Consider the following 14,946-nt stretch of genomic DNA (forward strand, 5'->3'; position numbering starts at 1 on the left):
ATTATATAATTAAAAACAAGGCAAAAAATACCAACAGCCAAAAATCATCTACATCCAAATGAAAGAATGCCAAAAGCCCTGGGTTATCACTGTCTCCCTTCAGCACTGGCAATTAAGGACATTTCCTGCAAGTTATTTGAGGTGTTCATGCAGCCGTGCCACATTATTTCCTTACTCACTTAGCTTTTTAGGCTTCATAAACCCTTATCTTGAACATCCAAATTGGGATCTCTCATGCTTGTAAAGCTGAAGATATTTTCTTCTCTGTTTCTATTCTTTTTCATATATTCACATTATTATACCCAGTGAGTATGCAGTTGCTTCACACAACAGGCACAGTAACTCAGGGTACATGGTCTAGTGCCCTTCTTTTAGGCAAGTGAAATGTTTTTTGAAAACACAAATTTTCATGACAACAGCACCTTATTTCCTTGAGTAAAATAATTTCCCCTTCCTCTAATGGAGTGATCAACTATCGATAAGTGCATGCTTCATTTCCTACTGAAGGAGTTCAGCCCCCAGTTCCTTTGACGCCATTTCAAAGTCAAAGAAAACTTTATACCAAGCAGACTCTATTTTTTGTCTTCAGTGACAAATTACTGAACTAGAACAATTATTGGTGCTCCAGAGACATCCTGAGGGCAGCAAACTCTCCCCAAATGGGCCTGCTGGTCAAAGGCTGATAGTGGAGCAGAGCACCCTGCTTGCCCGTGAGCCCTGCTGCAGCTGCTGCCTACTGGCTCCAGCCTGGCTTCTACCAGTCCAAGTTACACTCTAGCCTGGACACTTGACAATACTTTCAAATCTTTCAAGTCAAACCTGAATATCTGGCAAATCTATAGAGACTAGCACACATTTCACAGCCTCCACAGCACAGTGTCTGATCACTTTCCAAAAATGTTTATATTAAATTTCATTACTGTTGTACTTCTAATTTCAGTTACCTTCTACTTGTAGCACTGTACTCGCCCTCCACAGCCAGGAATGCTGGAATACACAGAAGTTCTGAATTAAAATCTTTACAAAGATATTGTCAAGTCAAAGAATTTTCTATGGCCAATACATGTCAGTGCATTATTGAGACTGGGCTTAGTCTCCAAAAATTGAACCCTTGCTCAGCTGCACACCATTTTTCTTATCTAACACATAAAAGAAGGCTGAATATTTTACAGACAAAGTCATGTCTTAGGAACAAACCTTAGAGGTAAACACCAGATTTTTTTTCAAAGTGGGCATACACGGATAATTTCTTTATTTTTCAAAGTTCTTACCTGTTGAAAATCTATTTTTTTTCAACTTACAGAAAGAATATGCCTCTCATACATACCGCATCTCAACATCTCTTATTCCATTCTCAAAATTATTCTGGTCTTGGCAAATTTTTTTGTCCCTTAACATTCATTGTAGAGAATTCTTTGCAGCAGAAATAAAGACTCATGAAACTGAGGTGATAAGAAGGGAGTTATTTGTACAAAACTAACGATTCTCAGTGTTTTATGGTTCTTGTGCTTGTAATTGTTTTATATCTCTCATTTTCACTTTTTATTACACATTCTGCTCTATATTTAGGCCTTGGCAAGTTGAGAGAATTGAGGAAATATTTCTCAAACCAGTAAAATCTTTCAGATCAGGAGTAACATTTTAAGCGCAACCACTGTATTATGCAGTTCCCAGCAGACAATTTTACATAATGAGTCTCTTTTTAGTAGAAACAACTCAAAGCATCAATTGGTAGTTTACGTCTATTCTTATCCAGTACAAGGTGACTTTCATTAAGAAAATGGAAAATTACATTTTTATGACAGTGGCATTATAATTCTGGTACTGTTTTTCACTTAACTTTAAGAAAATATAATTATATTTGCTGATGTAATAATCAGTGCCAGATGTGTCAAATGTCTTTGATTAGAAAACGAAAGCTATAATCGCTGTTGTTTTCTGTGTGTTTATATTAGTCTGCAATCATAACAATTTAAGGTATAACATCACCCGTTTCAGTGGCTCTTCTGAAGCTAAATTACGCATTGTCTTTAATGAGACCATGAACACAAATAAAAGTATACAGGTACCTACAGGTGCAAAGCAAACCTTGAGGGCCTTTAGATTGTTTAGCTAATAAAAAAGAAGAACATGCAGTATAGGTCAAATACGCACGTTATTTTCAAAAGCCTTTTTTATCACAGCAGAATTTGGTAGGCAAAATCCAAGTAGGAGATCTGTCTGCATCTAGAGCTGCATTATTAATGACAAAGACATTGAGAGCAGATATTAATTTTCTACACAGTGTATTTCCTTTTTTTGGCCCCAACAGTTTTCATTTCCCTCTTTTCTCTCAAAGTTCAAATGTTTCAGCACATTGTAACAGTTTCGCTAAGAAAAAAGGAAAAGAAAAAATTGGTCTTTCAGATGACCCTTCTTTCTTTCATAGGAGGCAAACAAAGAATATAATTTAAGCTATTTTAAATATTTCCTTTGGTAATCAGAAACAAAATTTGCACTTAAATTATTTGGGTATTGGGGTACTAAGCATATGAAGAAAAACAATAATCTAATGAAGCTGAAATAATCACACTGATTGTTGCAGCTGAGCATTTTCATCAGGCATTTATCACCTTCCCTTCCTTTCGTCAGCTCTTGGTAAACATGTTAAATATATTAATCAGTCTGTGCATGGATTTCACAAACATTGCTGCATTACCTGTTCTATTAATAGATGCAATATTTCCCATGGAAGATATAAATTGCATAAAAAAAAATCTTAAGAAGTTGAAAACTTGTTTCATTCAAGGTTAAATAAAGTTTGGATTGATCACATTTAACAGAAAAGCATACACTGAGATGGGATTTAGTTGCTGAATATAGGCATCTGGAGTTCTCCAAGATGCCCTAGGGTATCTGAGATATTTGGATGACACTGACAGATAAGATGCAGAACCCATGGAAGAACTGCGTGACTCCAGAGCAGCAGCTAGGTCAAATACCCCCAGATCCTAAAACGGTGCTGGTCACCTTAGGCAACTGAACATACTTTGGCCAGCAATTTTCTACTGTGCAAAAATTCACTTTTCTTCTTCTAAGCCATATGATATTTTACCATAGTTTTTCCTTTAGAGCAGTGGGCATAAACTATACTCATAAGGCCATCTTAATGGTTGTTTTGGTGCCAGTCAATCAAACATTCAATCTTTCTTTCTCTATTCTTCCCTTGGGACACTGATGGAAGCTCAGATACATTAGCCATAGGTGTATAGAGAAGGTGGCCATGGAGAGAAATCTTTATATCTGGTGCTGTCAGAAGATGCTACCTCCCCAGCAGCTATTTCAGCAGGGCTGATTTACAACAACATTCATTGCCTTTTTAAATTAATCCAGCGGACCTTTCCATGATGGGCTGAAGAGCATCTACTCTGGATCCACTATTCCAGTAGAAGGGAGACAACAAAGAGCTGATGAGGAGTGACTTTTTGATGAATAGAGCTGTTTGCATATTGAGTATCTGTTGTCAACCTCACTTCACTGAAAGCTATTCTTACATTTTATCTAATGTCAACATCAGCAAAATATGAGGTATGAAACCAGGTAAGATGAAGGACAGTATATATTCAGAAACAGGTTCTGTTATTTTAACTCAGGTCTCAAAGCATAACCATGTCTGTAGAAAGGGTTAGCAGACTCTTTCTACATGGAGACCTGGAAGATAGTCTGCTTGGTAAAACTGAATGCCTTCTTCAATACTTTGGTGTACATCCCCATGTAAGTGCCACTTAACTGCCATTTGCACGGTTATGCAGATTTCTTGATTGATGTTTAGAACCCCATCCTTGTTTCTAACCTACCTTTTGTGAACTAGATGAGCACTGGGGGCCCATAGGCCTTTCTTACAGCAATGGTCAATAGCACCAAATGGGGCATGTTCTCCTTAGAGAAGTCTTCAAATGAAATCAGAATCAATCTTTTCCGTATTTCTGTATAAAACTAACAAAGAATTGGGACCCCTGTCTTCGCCCAGGAGAGTGAAGAAGCTTTCAGGCTCAATAAAATCCCAGCAGATTATCTTCTGGAGCAGAAGGCTGCAGAAGGGGCAGACAAAGAAAACAGACAGACAGCGTTCACCTTGTCCAACATAACAATCAACCTGGTATTTAAATTACTTCAGTACGTTAGACATGAAAAGATGCTGTCTTTCATTACCTCTCCGCCTTTTTCCTAGAGACATCAGCATTGGCCATTAATCCCTGTGTGTCTGAATCTGACAGCATGGCTACCTCTGTGCTAAACTGAAAAAAAGATTAGACAATGGCATCCTATTAATACAAACTTTGCAGAAAGCAGCACCATTATAACTAAAATAACTGGAGTCCGCGTATACTCTTCTTCTTCAGGTTACTTCATGTCAGCCATATTATTTTATTTGCACACTTTCCAGAGAAAAGCTTAGCTGGAAATGTGAATTTAAAGACAAGACTATTAGTTTTCAAAGTCTTTTAAGTCAGAATTGCACTAAAACAGTCAGCCTACTCTCAACCTCTTGCAGAAACAATTCTAGTATGTTTCTGTTACCTGACTGCCAGTTCCCTAGTTTTTGAAGTCAGAAGTTAGTATCTGCAAGGTCAAATAAGAGTTTATTTCCATGGGCTTCTGTACTGGCAATGCTACGGTTCTGCTTGATTTGAACACTCACCAGTGTAATAACCAGCTATTTTAAGAGGAACTTCTTCTGGGGACGTTATTACAGTCCCTCAAATGGAAATTTCATCTAATGTAGAGAGAAATTTTGAACACTTCCTTCCAGATACATCCTTTTAGATTTGAATGATTCTACACTAATATCCTAGGACTGGCAACACATCATCTCAACATCACCCAGTAAATATGCACTAATCAGGCAAATCATTGTTCGTGACAAGTTCCAGGAATTACTCAAAACTTAAAATGAAAACACAAAAATCTTAGGACAAAACAGTGGATATTTAGTTACATATCAAGAAGATTGTCAAGGTGATTGCTGGATGTTTAAAGAGAGAGAAACTAATTATCTTCAACAGGTAAAATATCATCCCACATAGACTTTCTACTATTAAAAGCAAAACCAAAAAACAAAAAAATCCTCAAACCTGTAAGCATTCCTAGTTTGAAGAAAACACTTTCTTCTATAATGCTGGCAATCTATTGATTATCTACACTGAGCATATGCCACAAATTTGTTCCCTGTCACTGAAGTCTGGCAGTGACCTAAAGCAATGCTCTGTGCCTTTCAGGCTATGTTTATGCCCTCTAATAAATATTGCTGACTGAAATCTAACATGAATATATTATTTAAGTGTCACCTATTTTCTCACCCCACATCATCATATAATAGAAGCTATAAACTGGGAAATATCCCCAAAAATGAAAATTTCAGTTATATTGTCATTTGAAACAAAATTCCCACTCTAAAAACACATAACATTTATAGATGAATCTGACAATCTGCTCTGGAAGACTGTATCAATAGGGTTAGTGCTATGATTTTGTCTCTAGTATGCTATTTTTGAGGTATATAAATAAAGTTCATAATGCGATTGCTTCTCAATAAAAACCTTTTTCATCTGGTTTGACTTAAATTACTTTCAAGCCTGGAAATGTGATGTCTAAATTACAGCCACTATCCAAAGATCTTTCTGCATTTCTTTCTAGCCTGATTTAACTACAGAAACCACGTATTACTAGGAAGAATAAAACGAAACAGCAGAGATGCAGTTGTTTACTACAGTAAACTAGCAGTAATGCAGGCAGACAGCTGGGTTTCCAACACTTCATCCAGGTTAGCACTGCAGCTAAGGGATTGGCTAAGGGTGAGTGTCTTCATATAGTGTGGTTTTACGGGTTCACTCATTTGCAAGATTATGCCACTGTCACGGGCAGAAAAAAAATTCTCTTGAAATGAAGCAAATATTTTATCCTCTATTGACTGAGCAGTCTACACATAAAACACATGATACCTCCCTAAACTCAGACAGTCCTAGAGGCCTAGCGCACCACTCCAGTGAAGCTCTCATGAATGAGGATTCGGAAAGTAGCCACAGGAAAGTGGCTCACTTCAGTTGTTTCAGTAACTTCATCAGTATTGATGAGGCATTTCAGAGGTGTCCCCCAGAATTAGTGATGCAGCCAAAACAGCCTTATATGAAAATACACCTTGCTGTACATTTTGGCACAACAGAGTTCCCATTTCTCTTCACTCTTTTCACTGCTTCTCTGAAAGAGAAAAAAAAACCACTGTGCCAGGCTGTAGCAATGAAAATCAGGCCCAACAGTATACTGATACAGGTGACAACCATCTGCAAAAGAGAGCTCCTTAAAGGATTTTTAACAGGAAAATATTTTTTCTTTTAGTCAGAAAAAGATTGATTTGATAAAAAAAAATCACATGTTGGTGAATTACAGTTTTCACTGAAGTTTTCAAAGAGAATCATTTTTACAAGTTTTTTTTCCAGTAAGGTCATTGTCCCGATCCAATATTGGGAGGGTTTCGTTACGATCCCAAGGACGAGATTAAGATGCTAAAACCGGTCAAATATCGTACAACCTTTTAACTTTATTTTCCATGAAGTGGGGAGAAAGGATGGGGAAAGGCGAAGGGGAGGGGGGGGGAGAGAGAGAGAGAAAGAGATATCACCACCCGTGGATCCAGCGGTGTCCCATTGGTCCTCTTCACCCTGGGTGTAAATTTTAGCGATGCGCGTGCAGTAATTACAACTCGAGCAGGGTCCGACCCTACGTTCCCACTGAAAAGTTTGGAGCCAAATCAAGGCAAATTAAATAAATAAATTGTAATGACACGCGTGCAGTAGTTACAGCTCGAGTTGGGTGCCTCCGAAGAGGGACCCCAAACAAAGAAATCCCTGGGCAATTATACTTTCCAATCTAAGCTCTCCACCCCTCACACGGTAGTTTAGACCAACAGTAATATTTAGGTCTGGGGTCTCCTGCTCCTCATTGGGTCTCATCACTGTCCCTAGGCAGGCTGTTTACTGTTGCGGTTTCTGCTGACAGATGTGTCTTCATTCTTCGGGTCCCGCCCTTATCTCTCAAGGCCCTGACAAAGAGATGTTGTTCCAGCGATTAGCACTGCCCCAGCAGTGACAGTAGGTGTTATCTCCCAAGGTCCTGACAAAGGGAATATAATCCAGACCCCGAGATAGTCCAGAGCCCCCCTAATCAACACTGTTTCAACAGCGAGAGGAGGCCCTGCTCCCCAGGGTCCCGGTGCCCAAGCAGGCCTCACTTCAAAGCCTTGACATCCTCCCTCCTGGAGTGCGAAGCACAGGAATGCAAACTGCTTGCAACTCCCTTATCATTCCAGTTTGAACCAGCTCTCAGGCCCCTTTTCTTACTGAACTAGGTAAAAGTTCATTATTTTATCTAAGTGTGGCCTAAGGCTTCAGCAAATTTAGCTACTCAAGCTAAGCAAGTTTTATAGAAGTGGTGCTAAGCAGCAATAATTTACAGTCCAGGTCCCAAAGTCTCTGCCCGATCGTGGTCTGGTTCGGCGCAGGCTCGGTGTGTCCTGGGTGGTCGCAGGGAGACCATTTCAGGGGTCGCAGCAGCTCAGTCCTGTTTCTGCCAGGAACAGAAGGCTTGTTTGGGGTTATGGTTTGCTTGCACCTTATGTACCAAGAAATGTTTAAGGCAAAAGTTCACTCATCTGCCCGCCACAGTCATACATCCCATTAAGATCTTACACAATGCACTTTATACTAGTTTTGTCAAAAAATGGTAGATGTTTTTCTAGTAAATTTTAATATAGCTGTTCAAGTTTTATACATCACATTGCTGTTATGGTAACAAAATTCTGATCTTATGAAGTGTTTCAACTAAGTTAAAGTATGTTGAATACAATGATAAAGTCCCATCCTCTTAAAGGCCCCTTCATAGTGACTGCACGGTCTGAAGGAGACCCAGTGTATGACCAATGGAGCTAAACAGTGAACAGAGGCCACCTGAAGAAAAAGCTCTTTGAGATAAATAAGTAATGGAATAAAATTATATTCTGCCATAAAAGCCTCAGATTTCTAGATATATTTTCCCTCCTTTCTGACCATTTGGGCAAGCCGACATTCAAAAATCTCATTTTAGTTTCACGTAGCCTATCTTTTTTTCTTTTCTTCAGTTATACGGCTAATGGCTCAGCTATTTTTCTCAGTTCTCCTCAGGTATTCCTGGCTCATTGTCATACTAGAGAAGCAGAGAATTAGCAGCAGTGCTCCCCAGTATGTCCCATGCTGTTCTCATTGTCTGTGTCCTGAATCGCTTCAGGAGTCTGCTCATTGCTTTCAACAAACATGTTCAGAGTTCTCATTCTCCCCATCTTCCCCCCTCTGTTTGCAAGGCTCTTTGAAGAGGTATCCAAGCAATACCTAAGAAAGCAGCTTAAAAAGGAAAGATTCCAAGGTCTTTTTTTCTAATTAGGAAATCTTGCACTAGTCCAACTAATTGATTTAAGTGCAAACACATTAATTTCAACATGAAGCTAAATAAGTATCAAGGGCTGGTAGTCCCTTGGTAATGCAAATAAGGGTCAGCATGCTTTCATGCCTACTACCTTGTTATGTTATTGACATTTTTTTGTTTTGTCTTTCATATGCAGACTTTTTCAAGCCAATTCAAGAACTTGAGCAATTAAGGATTCCTGTGTGCCTTTGCTTCCATGTGCATTAAGGAAACTTTGACCATTTTCAGTCAGCTCTAGTTTATTTAATTATACTATTATTTAATAAAATTTTTAAGACCTTTGAAAGTGGAATTTCCAAAGGAAAAAAAAAGACCTCAGCAAAATTACCTATATCAAATTTGTCCATCTTCCCATATTACTCCCAGATAGGGCACAGATTTGAGCATCATTTGCTGTTAGGACCTAACTGTTTATATTTTATTTAAACTTGTTTATAGCTTTCTTAACATGGTTCCCAAGCAATTAATATACCGTGGCTTCCCTGGATTTTATTGCTCTGTCTCAGTTCCCATTTGTGTCATCTCCCTCCACTCTTTGCCAAAATAGCATGGCACAAGGGAGGAGCAAGACCAAGTTACAGGGAAGATTCAGGTTTGCTTGATTTTACCCATTGATACATCTCAGGATAAGTCACCTTTCTGATTCTAACTGATCTTATCTTTAAACTTAATCCATCTATTAAATATAGATAACTAATAACTTAAATATTTAATACTTAAATTTAACACTTACCAGAGCTGCTTATGTATTCGTTTCACTGAAGTACAGAAACAACCAAGCAAAAATAACACTAATAATACTATTTCAAGTTATTACTGAAGAATATTTTTCTATGTTCCTAATGACAGTTAAAAGATCAAACAAATAAAGATCCTATCATCTTGAGACAATATATTTGTCTTTCAGGAAGATTCAGGGGATTATTTAGCAACTATTAAATACAGTGTTTCAATAAAAAAAGAAAAAAAAAACAGAAGAAAATGTTATTACCAGGTAAAATAAACGCCCTACATAATTCAATAAAATCAGTATAAATTGTAGGCTTTTCTCTCTCTCTCCTTTATTTTTCTGATGAAACTACTTCTTTTTAAGGGAAAAGATTTTCACTAGAAAATAATCTAACTCAGGTATCATAATTATTTTCTTCTGTAAAATGTTCTAAGGTCTATACCCTCTCATTACTACAGGACAGCTCAGGAAAATTGTTATCTTTTTAAATTCCTCTTCTTTGTACTACCAGTTTCCAGCTGAAGGACAGTCCCATTCAGCTTTCCTCAAGCTCTGAGACATAGAGAAGCTGTTCAAACACCACCAGTATTCCTAACTGTCAACCAAATCACAAAACAAGTATGTCTTTTGCAAGGTGGTTAGCCTCACCATAAAAAAGCAGCTCTGGGTACCCTGTTTTCTCCAGTAGTGTGCACAAGCAATACAATAGACCCAAAGAAATTTGATTTCATCTTGGCTGTGAATGTCATAACAGTGTAATTCTCGCTAAATATACAAAATTGAGTACTCTGACTAATCACAGAGCCAGAACATCTATGTGTATTTTGGGAACCTTTACTCAAATTTGTTTACTCAGAATTTTACTACACTTGATTGATTAATAATGAATGGAGTATATGTTATATTATTTACTAAATCCATTACATTTTAATGATAATATGTGTACATTCACACGCTTTATTTAGGTTCTTATTTTATCTTTATTATCATACTACCTGGGTATTTATCAACTGCATTAATCAAGAGATTATAACTCCTGTGAGATTTGGAAGCAGACTTTTCATTGCATTTTACAATACCTATTGCTTCTCTATCTCCAAGACTAACCTGCATGGATTTGCCCCTCTTACATGTTTGCACCATGCCAGGCACAGCTCTGAAAAATAAAAATCCAGGGCTAGATTGTCAGCATACAAGTTAGTGAACAGCCAAGGTTCTTTGGGACTCAAACTGTCCAAGAGTTACTCCTGGCCTGGGAGGGAGAAAACCATGCCTTTTCAGTACCCAAGACTGTCTGTTCTCTAATGTGTCAGACTAGCTATACAAGGATACCTAGGGCGAGTTATCTAGCTGTGGCTTCCTCTTCTCCTGTCCATTTGTACAAAGCAGATACCTGGGGATCACAAAAAAAATCTTTCTTCTGCCCCTGTAAGCATGTGGCACACCAATACTCAAGACAAAAGAACTGCCTTTTGCCCCTTTATGCTTCTTGTGACAGCTGCAAGATGGGCCAAGGCTTGACCTCCAATGATTACACAGACATGAATTTACTGTATCTGAGTACTTTATATAGCCCTGTGTTACAGCCAAAAAATCTCCTGCTACAGTGTGTTAATGTAAATTGCAGGAGACTCCAGGATCAGGAATCGGTTGAAAATCTGAATAGAGTTTATCCCATTCACATCTGCAGTGGGTTTCTTATGCGTAGGTTTGAACATCTGATTCATATTGAGAAGTAGCTGGCCTGAGGATGCTTCCATGGTAAATAGGACATTCTTTGAGGAAAGATGCTATTTAAGCGCATTTAATTTATCCTCTTTCTCAGTTGTCTTTCATTGCTTCTTCTGCTGCATAACATAATAACCACATTTGTCTAATTTTGTTACTGGCTTTCTAGGAAGAAAAAAATCCCCCAAATTTGACAACATTAATTCAATAGAAAGTGATGCACTTTTTTATAAACTTAGAGATTAGATGACAAGAATGGTTTCTTATTTATAGATACTGAATTTAACTGAAAAAAAATGTAGCAAGTTTATCAGATCAAGGTGTATTTGGATAAACTCCAAACATTCCACAGCTTGCCTTAGGAGTTGTTAAAAATGACTTTTAATCAATTTAATTAAAAAAGTCTCTGAAGATTACGTAGGCTCTCATACATTTTACATTTCTTTCTAATTTCAAGTGAAAGACAGCATCTTGAATTTAAAGAAAGTTAAGGTTTCTTCCATAATTCTTTCTTTCTTTCCTCTGCTCAACAACCTAGCTCAGAGTATTAGAGAAGGATGGAAGAAATAATCCTGGTGAATCAAGAAGTGGTTGAAAAACTGTTCATTCTTCAGATTAAAACAAATTTGCTTTAAGCTTTGGGAAAGTTATGGCAGTAAGGACACCATCAGCATTTTTCTATACCTATCCAAGTCTCCAAGAGCAACACAGAGGACTGAGTAGAATTTTGTTGAACAAAACACATGCGTTGCAAGATACTGCTTCTTCTCCACCAACTTTTTTTGTTGCTAATATTTCTGCAGAATCATGCACTCCATCCTTGCTTGTCTCTTGCTTTACTGAATGCTGAGTGTGGTTTTGGCTGGGTTTTGAGTGCACATACGTGTATACTCAAGGGTGCTTTCATCAAAGACAGAGTAAGGCTTGGTACAGACAGCCAAACAATGACCCAAGAGTGGGAAAGATCATGCAGAAAGCAATGCTGGGACCTTTTGGCAGTGAGGGAACACAGCTGGGTGTGCACACACATGCATATTGTGCTACAGGTAAAAGGAAAAAGGCTTGGTAATAGAATACAGTAAGGGCTAAATTATTTCAGCTAAAACAGCAAGAAACCTGACGCTTTATCAAGTTCTGAAAATGAACTAGGGCCAATTGAAAATGTTTATTTAAGTTTCTGAACTAGCCAGTTAAGATCTCACCCTTCACATTTCTAATATCAGGGTAGATCTAGAACCTAAAGTACTGAAATCAGATTTTAAAAAAAAAAGAGTTGATATACTTCTGGTCAGTACCACACATAATGATTAACAGGTCATCGCAGAAGTACCCAAAACAGAACAAGCTCTCCTAAAATAAGAAATAGATTGAGCTCCTTGACCTTCTGAAGACAAAGGAGCCAGAAACGACTTAGTTCAGTGGAAGAGACTTGATAGCAGAAGTAGATTACAAATCTTCCCGTCAAAGAAATGCCAGTATTGGAAGAAAAATGTTGGAACTGCTCAAGTTGGGAAATACAGAATGGGGAAATATTCCCGTGTGAAGGTCTTCATCAGAAGGCATATATAACACAGTTTTAATCAATACTAAATCATATCATTAAAGTGAAAAATGCATCTGCCTACACCATTTGGAATTTCACTACTTGACACTTATTGGCAACAGGGCAAAAATAGATTTTCTGTGTGAAATCCTAGAGGACATTTAGTTTTGCCGGTTATATAAAGATATGAGAAGCCTGCCCTGTCCCTGTCTTAAAAAGAGATCTGAAGAGGATATGGTAGTTACATACTAAGAATCCAAGACATATGCAAATTTTTAGTGCATTCAAATTTAAGTTGCTCCCATCTAACTGTAGGCATTTAATTGAGATGCTTGGCTTCCACAGGGTCTCTGTAGAGTCAATGAGGAGAAGAAAGCGCTTCCTCCAGGTAATTCAGGCCATCTCACTCACCACGTGGAAGTGCACTGATTAGAGGGATAGCCTAGGGTGATGAGGGTCCTTCGTGAGGTACTTCAGTTAATACATAAAGTTAGATTGACTGCATATGACGCTTAAGTTTTAAATAGAATTTACATTAATGCCTGAAGCAGCTTGGTCTGTTTTTAATTCGCTGAGCAATTCATGTGGCATACACTGTATATGTAAGAAATGTGCAACATTTATGCAGTCCTTCAGACTTGCATTAGAATACTCTGATCATTCACAGATAAAAAAAAATAACTTATTTTCAAAGTTCTACTCTTGCTGCAGTACCAGTATATAATGCTCAAGGGGTTCCTGGCAATATACCATGAATTCTTACCTTTTCTGGAACACAGGCTCCCTGGTTTGCATAATGTATTCTGCCCATTACAATGCCTGTGTCTAGTCACCCATCCTTTCTGTCCTAGGCACCCCATTTACATTACCAGAAGGCAGTAATAATTCAACTTTTCTTTCAAGAAAACCTCTGCGTTTTGCACTGTCGTTTCACCTCTTTACTGACTTTACTCACAGTCGCTCACAGATAAATATGCTTGCAACTCTGCACAGTCACAAAAATTAAGACAGAGGGAATGATGAAACCTTCCAGAATTATTATTCTTATAAATGCTTCCAATCTCCCTCTGCTGATAGCTGCTCCAACTGTTGTTGATCAGGTGCTGAGAGAGACGCTAACCTGCTTTTTGCATAAAAATAAGGAGTGTCAGAATTAGTATCATGATCCTGCTAAGAGAGAAGGGACTGCTTTTTGATTTAGTGCCAATATATTTAGCACCTATTCACTAGGGAACCTTTTTGATATGGCCCACAGTGATGTCTAAATTTAAAAAGGGGGGGAGAGAGCTAAATTGTACTAATACACTACCTTCCTTTGTTGTATCCTTGCTGTAAATCACGAAACTGGGTGGGAGCCTCACAAAAGTGGAGATGCTGGGTCCTCCCAGATCAGGAGGTCTAAGGACTGGAGCACAGTCCCCAGAGGTCCATCCTCTTGGCAAGCCAAGCGATGACGGCACCCAGTGCGGACATACATGCAATAGTTTCTGTCTAACACTCACATTTCTAGCACCGTCCACACCGCAGGGCAGAGCTCAGCACCACCCCCAAACCTGCTCAGGCTCTGAGCAGCCAGCCACGCGGAGCTCCCTGTTGCCATGGCTATACTGCAATTTAGTGTCCCAGCTAGCTAATTCAAATTTACATCTGCAGACACAAGCTTCAGTCATCCACTACTGTCATGGAAACACCCTGGATTCACAGATGCCAGGCCGCAGTCTACAGCCACCTGCAGGTTATGAAAACCCATTGAAGATGATAGAGGAAAAAATATACTGCCTGTCAATCCAGCACTCACCTGATGCATAACTTGCTACCTTCATGCACACAGGGGAAGTATATCTAGTTGCGCTCCTCCTACTCTTACAAAAGTAGCTTTGTTACCCATTGTTTAATCTCAGGCAAGTTGCTTAATCCTATTGTACAGCTGTTGCCCAGTCTGCTAAATACTTTGAAATAACAAGGATTACCTATACCAGCAAAATGCTGCCAAGTAGCACTCGTTATTATTTCCAAACAGTTTGAGATTATTAGTTGAAAGGTGTTAACATTTTGGTATTTTTCTGTCTTAACTTTCATTAAAATGGTAATCATTTGTAATTGAAACAGAGGCATAAAACATGGGCAAAATTTAGATACCTGAAAACATAAACACAGAATCCATACAAACAGCTAGAGAAATGTCATTTAGAAGGACTGATCTTATTATGAAAAGGCATAATGTACCTGTAAAATGATGTTTAAATCAGCAGGAACCTCATTTGTCTGCATTTCCACAGCAGCACCTGTTGGTGGCTTGCTAGCAGATAACATTTTCTCCTGAAAACAAAACAAAAGAAAAAATCCTTAAACTTGTATTTCAAAGGAAGGCAAAAGTGCAGCATCTGTGTAATGCAGAACTGCATCTAAAATTAGATAAGAGAAACAATCTCTTGCAAAAGTACTAACAAAG

The 14,946-nt window shown here is 38.3% G+C and overlaps 1 long non-coding RNA gene across 1 annotated transcript; it reads right to left on the reverse strand.

Annotated features, from left to right (window-relative positions):
- Positions 1-850: 850 nt before the first annotated feature.
- Positions 851-5,415, reverse strand: LOC135327510 (uncharacterized). The gene is made up of 3 exons (XR_010387722.1): positions 4,192-5,415; positions 3,837-4,070; positions 851-987 (listed from the first exon to the last, which is right to left on the reverse strand). It is a non-coding gene; the product is annotated as an uncharacterized LOC135327510 (long non-coding RNA).
- Positions 5,416-14,946: the final 9,531 nt, after the last annotated feature.

This window comes from Dromaius novaehollandiae, chromosome 2 (assembly GCF_036370855.1).
Source record: "Dromaius novaehollandiae isolate bDroNov1 chromosome 2, bDroNov1.hap1, whole genome shotgun sequence".
Taxonomy (NCBI): domain Eukaryota; kingdom Metazoa; phylum Chordata; class Aves; order Casuariiformes; family Dromaiidae; genus Dromaius; species Dromaius novaehollandiae.